Raw genomic sequence first — 8,483 nt, forward strand, 5'->3', positions numbered from 1 at the left:
GTATTTGGATAAGTTTGTGGTAGTTTTCATCGATGATATCCTTATCTTCTCAAAGGATGAACAACAATATGAAGAACACTTAAGGCTCGTGCTGTAGAAGCTTAGAGATAACCAGTTATATGCCAAGTTTAGTAAATATGAGTTCTGGTTGAAGCAAGTCTCTTTCCTTGGCCATATCATCTCAGCAGGCGGAGTAGCTGTAGATCCAAGCAAAGTTAGAGATGTTTTGAATTGGAAGCCACCTCAGTTTGTCTCAGAGATCCGGAGTTTTCTTGGATTAGCTGGGTATTATCGTTGATTCATAGAAGGTTTTTCTAAGATAGCCAAGTCACTCATGGAGTTGTTACAGAAGGACAAGAAGTTTCAATGGTCTGAAGCTTGTTAAGCCAGTTTTGAAGAGTTGAAGAACAAATTGACTACAGCCCCAGTGCTTATTCTACCGGATGTTCGTAAGAACTTTGATATCTATTGTGATGCTTCTCGACAAGGTCTTGGATGCATTCTTATGCAAGAAGGAAAAGTCGTGGCTTGCGCATCAAGGCAATTGAGGAATTATGAGAAGATCTATCCAACTCATGATTTAGAGCTAATCGCAGTCGTTCATGCTTTAAAGATTTGGGGGCATTATCTTGTCAGCAATCGGTGTGAAATCTGTACGGATCACAAGAGCCTAAAATACATCTTCACTCAGTCAGACCTAAATCTAAGGCAACGCAGATGGTTGGAATTAATCAAGGACTACGATGTGGGAATCCACTACCATCCTGGTAAAGCCAATGTAGTCGCATATGCTTTGAGTCGGAAGGTGTATTGCAACACTATCATGGTACAAGAATCTCAACTAGCTCTGTACGAGGAATTCCAGCGACTCAACTTGGGTTTTGTCATGGATAAAGGATATGTAGTCATGGAAATCGAGCCTATCTTAAATGAAGATATCTGTAAAGGACAACTGGAAGATGAGAAAATCAAAGAGATCAAGTGGAATATAAAGGAAGGAAAATCCCCTGGATTTTTTGAGAATGATCAAGGTGTCATATGGTTTGGAAAGCGCATTTGTGTACTGGATCAAAAAGAGCTTAAGGAGGTAATTTTGAAGGAGGCCCACGAGTCAGCCTAGTCCATCCATCCAGGCAGTACCAAGATGTACCAAGATTTAAAAGCACGCTATTGGTGGTATGGCATGAAGCGTGATGTTGCAGAATATGTAGCTCTGTGTGACACCTGTCAGAGAGTAAAGGTAGAACATCAGAGACCTACTAGATTACTTCAACCTTTGAAGGTTCCCGAATGGAAATGGGATGAGATTGATATGGATTTCATCATTGGGTTACCTCGCACCTAGTCTGGCTATGATTCAATATGGATAGTAGTAGATCGTTTGACAAAGGTTGCTCACTTCATCCCAGTCCAGACCACGTATACAAGTGCTCAGCTTGCAGAACTAGATATGTCAAGGATTGTTCCACACGCATTTAACAAGTTTTTTCCACGTCATTATCGCTGTTGGTGTTTGTGTTTCGCTCATTACGATTTTCTTTTTTGGCTTGCGAATCAATCCTCTCTTTCCATAAGAAGGGGTCCTCCCCACTCCCTGGCCTTGAATGTTTGTCTTCATGGCGTACCCAAGAAGATTGTGTGAGATCGAGGCACTCAGTTCACTTCGCGATTCTAGCAAAAACTTCATGATTCCATGGATACAAAGTTAAACTTTAACTCAGCATACCATCCTCAAACCGATGGTCAGACATAACGGACAAATCAGATCTTAGAAGATATGTTGAGGGCATGTGCTCTGAAATATAGACGCAGTTGGGATAAGAGTCTTCCATATGCATAATTCTCTGATGACAATAGTTATCAAGCCAGTCTCAAGATATCTCCATTTGAAGCCCTGTATGGCAGAAAGTGCAGAACTCCGTTATATTGGAATGAAACCAGAGAAAGTCAAGTGTTTGGGCTGGAAGTATTGAAGAACACAGAAAAGCAAGTCCAAAGGATTCGGGGGAATCTAAGAATTGCTCAGTCAAGACAGAAGAGCTACACTGATAATAGACGCATAGAACTAACTTTTGAAGTTGGAGATCTCTTGTATCTCAAAGTCTCACCTATCAGAGGACTTCGAAGGTTCAAAGTCAAGGGAAAGCTAGCACCCAGATATATTGGACCGTTCAAGGTGTTGGACAGAAGGGGAGAAGTGACATATCAACTCGAGTTACCACCTCAACTCTATGATGTACATGATGTCTTTCATATCTCTCAGTTGAAGAAATGCCTACGAGTTCCCGAAGAATAGTTGCCTATGGAGGAATTGGATGTTCGAGAAGATCTCACATACTCAGAGCACCTAGTTAAGATTATCGAAACAACCGAGAGGATTACCGGAAGAAAAGTGATTCACATGTGCAAGGTACAGTGGAGTCACCATTCTGAAGATGAAGCTACATGGGAAAGAGAAGAAGATCTAAAGGCCGAATTTCCCCAACTGTTTAGAGATCATTCCGAATATCGAGGACGAGATTCATCCTAAGGGGGGTATTTTTTTCACGTCTGTTTCTCCCTCCTTCTGATCTCTCCCTCTTTCTCCCTCTGTCACTGCCATGTGGGTCCTGCTGGTCATCTCCTTCCTCTCCCCACCGAATCCTTTCATTCCTCTTCTCCCGCACCAGCTGCCCGATTCAATCCCGTTGATTACGCGCGCGAGTACAGGATGGAGGCCACGACTTCTCTGGTAACCGATGTTGCAATGAAGGAAGTCATCAAGTCGCAAGCATTTGCGAAGGATTGACGATGGGAGAAGAGGAAACAGAGCACGGATTTCTTGCCGCCGTGTTAATTTTTAATCGACCGATTTGATTCTCCCTCTCCCGTGTATAAATGGCATTGAGACCACCTCCGTCAAGCTTCCTCTCACTGCACCACACTCAAAGCCCCCTCCCCCATCAAGGTCCCCTCACCAAAGCTCCCTTGCGCCGTCGCCGGACTACCTCCGTTCCCCGCCGCGGTTGTTGTGCCATTCCACACCTCCCTGACACCGTCCGAGTGCGCGTTGGTGTCCTCCGTCTGCATCTCGTCCTCCACGACCAACCACCGTCGAGTTCTGCCGCCGTAGCCGAGCTCCCAAGATCACCAAACCTTCACTGTTGAAGCCCGTCGTCACCAAGCCTCCCCGATCTTCCTCGACTCCGTCCAAGCCCTGAAATATGTTCGCTGTCACCCGCTTGAGCTCCTCCGCCATTCGCCGTCGTCCTCTGAGCATCGCAACGATGTCTTCACCCTTCGTCGGCCGCTCTCCACCGTCCCAAGCTCATCGCCGTCGATCATTTCACCGGAGCTGAGGTAGGTCGCTCCTGCACTGTCTGATCACGTTCGTGTAGTTAGGACTAGATGGTAGATACCCCTTCTCCTTGAGTAGATCTCAGGCGTCCGTTTAGATTCGTGCGGCTCTGATTTAATGTATGCCTTGTCATCTCTTTTGCCTGGTCATCATGCCACGTGTGTGGCCATGTAGGCATCCTTGTCCTGTGTGACGGTCCAATCAGCTAGCCCAAGACTAGTCAGCCATCCGCGTTAGTAGTGACGTCAATGATTGCGCAATAAACTCAATTTTGCTTTAGAAACAATTCACGATAATCCGAATATTCCGAAAATAGGTTTTTATGTTTAGAAAAAATCCTAGAAATTAGAAAATGCTTTATATAAATGTTTAATATTTTTAATAGGTTTTTAATTCTATTTTAATTCTAAAAATATTTTCAAGATTAAAATAAATGTTTTTATTTTGGAAAATAGTTTAGAAAATATAGATTAATTCTGATAATGTTTTAAACATGTCTTTTTTAGTAAAAGAAATTCTTTTAACATGTTTTGTTGCATATAAATTAGCTTTATTTCCAAAAAATGCTAATGAATTCTATGAAATAACTTTAATCAAATTTATGGTAGAAAATAATTCTAGAAAATTTTGAATAAATTTTTTAGGCCTTTTAAAAATTAGTTTTAATTCCAAAAAATAGTTTTTGTCGTTTTAGTCGCTTAAAAATTCATTTAGCCGTAGTTTTCGCTTCAATGCTCCGATTTGGGCAGTTCTTGTGCCCAAATCTTTCTGAAATCATGCTCTAGCTTGTTCTAGTGTTTGTTTTATGTGTTTGCTTTGCTTAGTATTTGTTCCTAGTGATGTTTGTTTTCTCGCTTGTAGAGGAGTTTGTTCCTGAGGCGTTTGAGAGTATCCAGGATTAGTACTTCGGGGATTTTGAGCAACTCAACGAAGAAGGTAATTGTCCTTGAACATTTTGCGCCTACTTTTATAAAAGTTTTGTTTTACAAATTGCATGCTCATCAAACATGATAACCCATTGCTAGGGTTATTAGTTTTTCCATAATATTCCTTGTAGTCGTAGATTGGTTATCATGATATGGGTAGAATGTGCTTAGTCGTGCTTACTTATGGGTAGCATAAGAAAATGAGTTTTTTTAATAATGTGAACAATGATGATAACTTTGGGAAATGTGCTTAGTCTAAGATAGTAGTGTCTGGGCAAGTTTGGCATGATGGTTGGCCTGTCGATGTGTTCCAGGCAGAATTGTTGGCTTTCGGATAATTGGCTATTACTCTGTTGTTGGGTTGATGGCGATCTTGCCCAGACCATGTTAAGGACCGGTTCGTGAAGCGATCACCCATAAAAATAGTACAACCACAAGCCTGGTACGGGACGGGCCTAGCAGAGTAATTCGCTATCCTCTTAGCATGGTGAAGATCATTTGGTGGCATGGGGATGGAAGGGTGTACTTCCTGGAACCGCAAGGCGCAAGATGGGGCTTCTAGGGTGGAGGGTGTATTCCACTTATATACGGCGGTGAAATCTCAGCGGGTCAACACGTGCTGAGAGAGGCGTTGGAAAGGTTTTGCAGTGGAATTCTGGCTGCACACCTCAAAAGTGTGTAAGTTTTTGATTGACATGAACAAAAAGGAGGACACGTCTTGTGGGTAAAGTGTACGACCTCTGCAGAGTGAAAAGTGATATATCAGCAGTGCTCACGGCCATGAGCGGCATGGACTCCTCACATGATTAGTAAGGTGGTTCACGGGTTGGTTTTGGGTTGGATCTGGTGGATCACCGTTGTGAGAACTGTGATTCCGGTTAGCTTTGTTTAGAGGTGGTTGGAACCTCTATTGTGGAGCATGTTGGTTGGAACCTTGGCTCTTCTCTTAAAGAATCATTCACATAGAAATAGATTGCTTTTATAACTATTTCACTACTAAAATAGCATTTATGCAAATAAACCCTTGAGTTAAGCCAATCTTGACTTTTGGCCCACATGTCATATTTTTTTCCACACTTGCTGAGTATTCCATATACTAACGCTTGCTCTCTTCTTCGTAATCTTGTTACTGCTTAGAAGGTGAAGACTACGAGGAATTCCCAAAAGATGGAGCTGAGTTCTAGGCATGCGACTTTTCGGTCAATTGCCTGTGGAGTTGGGTGCCATGCTAAGTTTATTTCCGGTGCTTTGTAATCTTTTTTTAAACCCTTGGGTCATTGATGTTATAAAGTAATGTTGTAATAATGGATATTGTGTCTGCTACTCATTTATGACGTCACTACGTGTATGTAACTTGATCCTAACATACATATAGTTTACATTCGCTTTGGTCTTAAAACTGGGTGTGACATCAAGCCATGGGGAACCCCGTTGTAGAACCAAAAATTAGTCCAGTCGTTAATCCATCAATTTTGTTGGGCTCTGGCTAGTGCCTACACCCCATTCAAGGGAACGAAGACGACACTACTGTATGACATGGTGAACTCATTGCTGTTTAACAATAGCTTCTTCAACTGGCAATGAGCGTAGTGCAAGTACGCAAAAGCCGCAGAGCTGGGCTTCTGGCCCTGCGAACACTAGGCCCAAACAAAGACCAAAAGTTGAAAAATGGTGTTTGCCATAAGCTGTTGGATCGGCAGCTCGTACTGGTTCAACACGCTAGCCAACATAGAAATCCAGGAGAAGCGAAGGCCAGAAGAGAAGAATTCGAGGAAGACAACGACCTCGCCTTCACTTGGTTGTAGTATAGTCTCTTCAGGTGAAGGCAACCGGGCTTTGTTGGCATCGCAAATCCAACCTTTATTCACCAAGGACTTAATATATCCTTCGGTGCATTGGCTGGCTCCGAAGTATGGCATCAACGAAGCCGTGGCACTTGCACGTTGAAGCTTAGGCTTTGTCATCTTGCCGAAGGGGAAACGAAACGAAGTACCAGAGGAAATGAGGGAGACCGACCTAAAGGGTCCACACAACAACAAGGAGATGGATAACAGAAGGGGTAACCCATATATATATAGCTTGCACCCAGGGCACATCACGGAAAAACATGTGCCACGTCGTAGCACATCACTGCACGTACGGCATATCCGAGCGCGACGCGTGTCCTGACATGCAGGACCTATAACATCCATGTCATGTTTGCATGATGAGAAAACCATAGGATGTGGGAGCGACATATGGCAGTAGGAGGTGGGACCACATACACCTCAGAATTACCCGCGTCATCGCGCAACACCATAATGGTGTACGGTGTAGGCATTGAGATGCTTGAGATTCCATGAAAAATCACAACCGTCACCACTTAACTCCAAGCGACGCGCGATTGTTCACCTCCCTTTTAGCCACATATAAATATGGAACTCACCACCGTAACCCTCACATACCATCCACAATTGATTAGTTTCCCTTTCAGCCCTTTAGCCAGTGACATCAAAAGCCAGCTAAGTCTCGACAAAGCTAGTCATGGAGTGGGCATAACTCCCGTGGACAACCCTCTGAGCCATTGTCGACCGCTTCAATGAACCAAAGGATTTTGTGTCCTTGAGGGCAGTCTGCTTCAGATGACATGCCAACACCCATCATGAAGAGCACTTGCAATTCATACTATGGGTCCTCCGGATCGACGAAGTTCACAAGTCAGGCAAAGTGTCCTTCTATTCGCTGACGGAGGAGAGGATTCTCACTATGCATGTCCCGTCGTTCGAGGGGTATAGAATGAGAATTAGGACTTTCGAGGGAAGATACCTAATAGGTTTTGACTACGATGATGGATCCGTGTGAGTCACAAACCCGTTGACCGGAGAAGCCTTCATGCTACCCCAGCTCTCAAAATGGGGCTTCTTTGTACACCTGAAGCGGTGGGCCGAACCAGAAAAGATCATCGTCATCTACATGTACCACAAAATGATGAGGACATCACTTCTTCAGTTCAACCTTCTTCACTTGTTGCTGCCACAACACCAGGACCAATCACTCAGGCTCATGCATGTGAACTCAATTACGTGATTCTTATAAGGAATGAAGGACCAGAAGATAGAAGCAAATAAGAGCAACATCAAAAGGGTGATGCGCCACCTATCATTGGGTTGGGCCCATGTAATAAAGTCTGGATTTAGGTAGTTTCGTCAAATATGGAAAGGCTGGGAGGAGATTTCACCCTACCTCTTGTGCTGGCCAAAATTCCTGCCCCATTTACCTATTTATACCCTTGGCTGAACTTCTTCATGTGGTGGGTTTTCTTGTGTTTAGTTTAGCCATTATGTAAACTTTCTGTTCTTCAGTTGTGTCGGATGACTACCTGTCAAGACAGACATTTGAGAACCCACCTCTTGTGTCGATAACTTTGAGATCTTCAATTCTCTTTGCAATTCTTACTCTTGCTAGTTCTTCAACTGGTCGCAAGAATTGAACCTTGTGTTCAGGTTGATCGTGCTATCCAGCAAGGTCAATAACCATTTGGAGATGGTTCTGCAATTGCTAAGGCACTCATGAACTGTTTGTTTTTAGTCAAATCACGAGAGTCAGTTCCACTAGATCGATAGATATCTCATCGAAATATCTGGACACCTAGACTATATCAGCAACCGCTATCTCACAACTAGAGAGCGCCTTAGGGAGGCATCATGGTGGCAGGTCGGCAACGCAAACGGCTAGGTATCAGAGCCGACAGAGGATATTTGGGCCAAAATAAGGCCCAACGGGGGAGAACTTCGACAAGTCATTCAAGCAGGGGACCACGTACTCCTACTTTGAAGTGACAAGTTATGGTTTTCACCACCCGACAACATTCACTGGACCTCACCCCCACGAGCACCGCTCAGCTTCAAAGACCATAACGTGCTCAACGACGAGCGCTGGACCTTTCGCAGGTCGTGTAGGCTAGCATCAGACCGTAGAGCTCCATGGGAAGATCATACTGCAGAGCTCGTAGGCCTTCGCACGGTACGTCCTCGAAGGAGACAGAGACCTCGTAGGCCTTCGCACGAGCTACATCCACCTCAGCTAGCTCGATGGCCACGGTGGGGCTCAGTACCACTATGGCAGTGGGACATCGCAACGAATGCCCTAGCCATCTTTCATGTTGTCCCCGTAGCGCATTAGTAGGTGCTAGGCACTTGGTTCATGCCAAGTCTGAAGTAGGGCGCATTGCGAAAGAGGGA

This window comes from Phragmites australis, chromosome 19 (assembly GCF_958298935.1).
Source record: "Phragmites australis chromosome 19, lpPhrAust1.1, whole genome shotgun sequence".
Lineage (NCBI taxonomy): Eukaryota > Viridiplantae > Streptophyta > Magnoliopsida > Poales > Poaceae > Phragmites > Phragmites australis.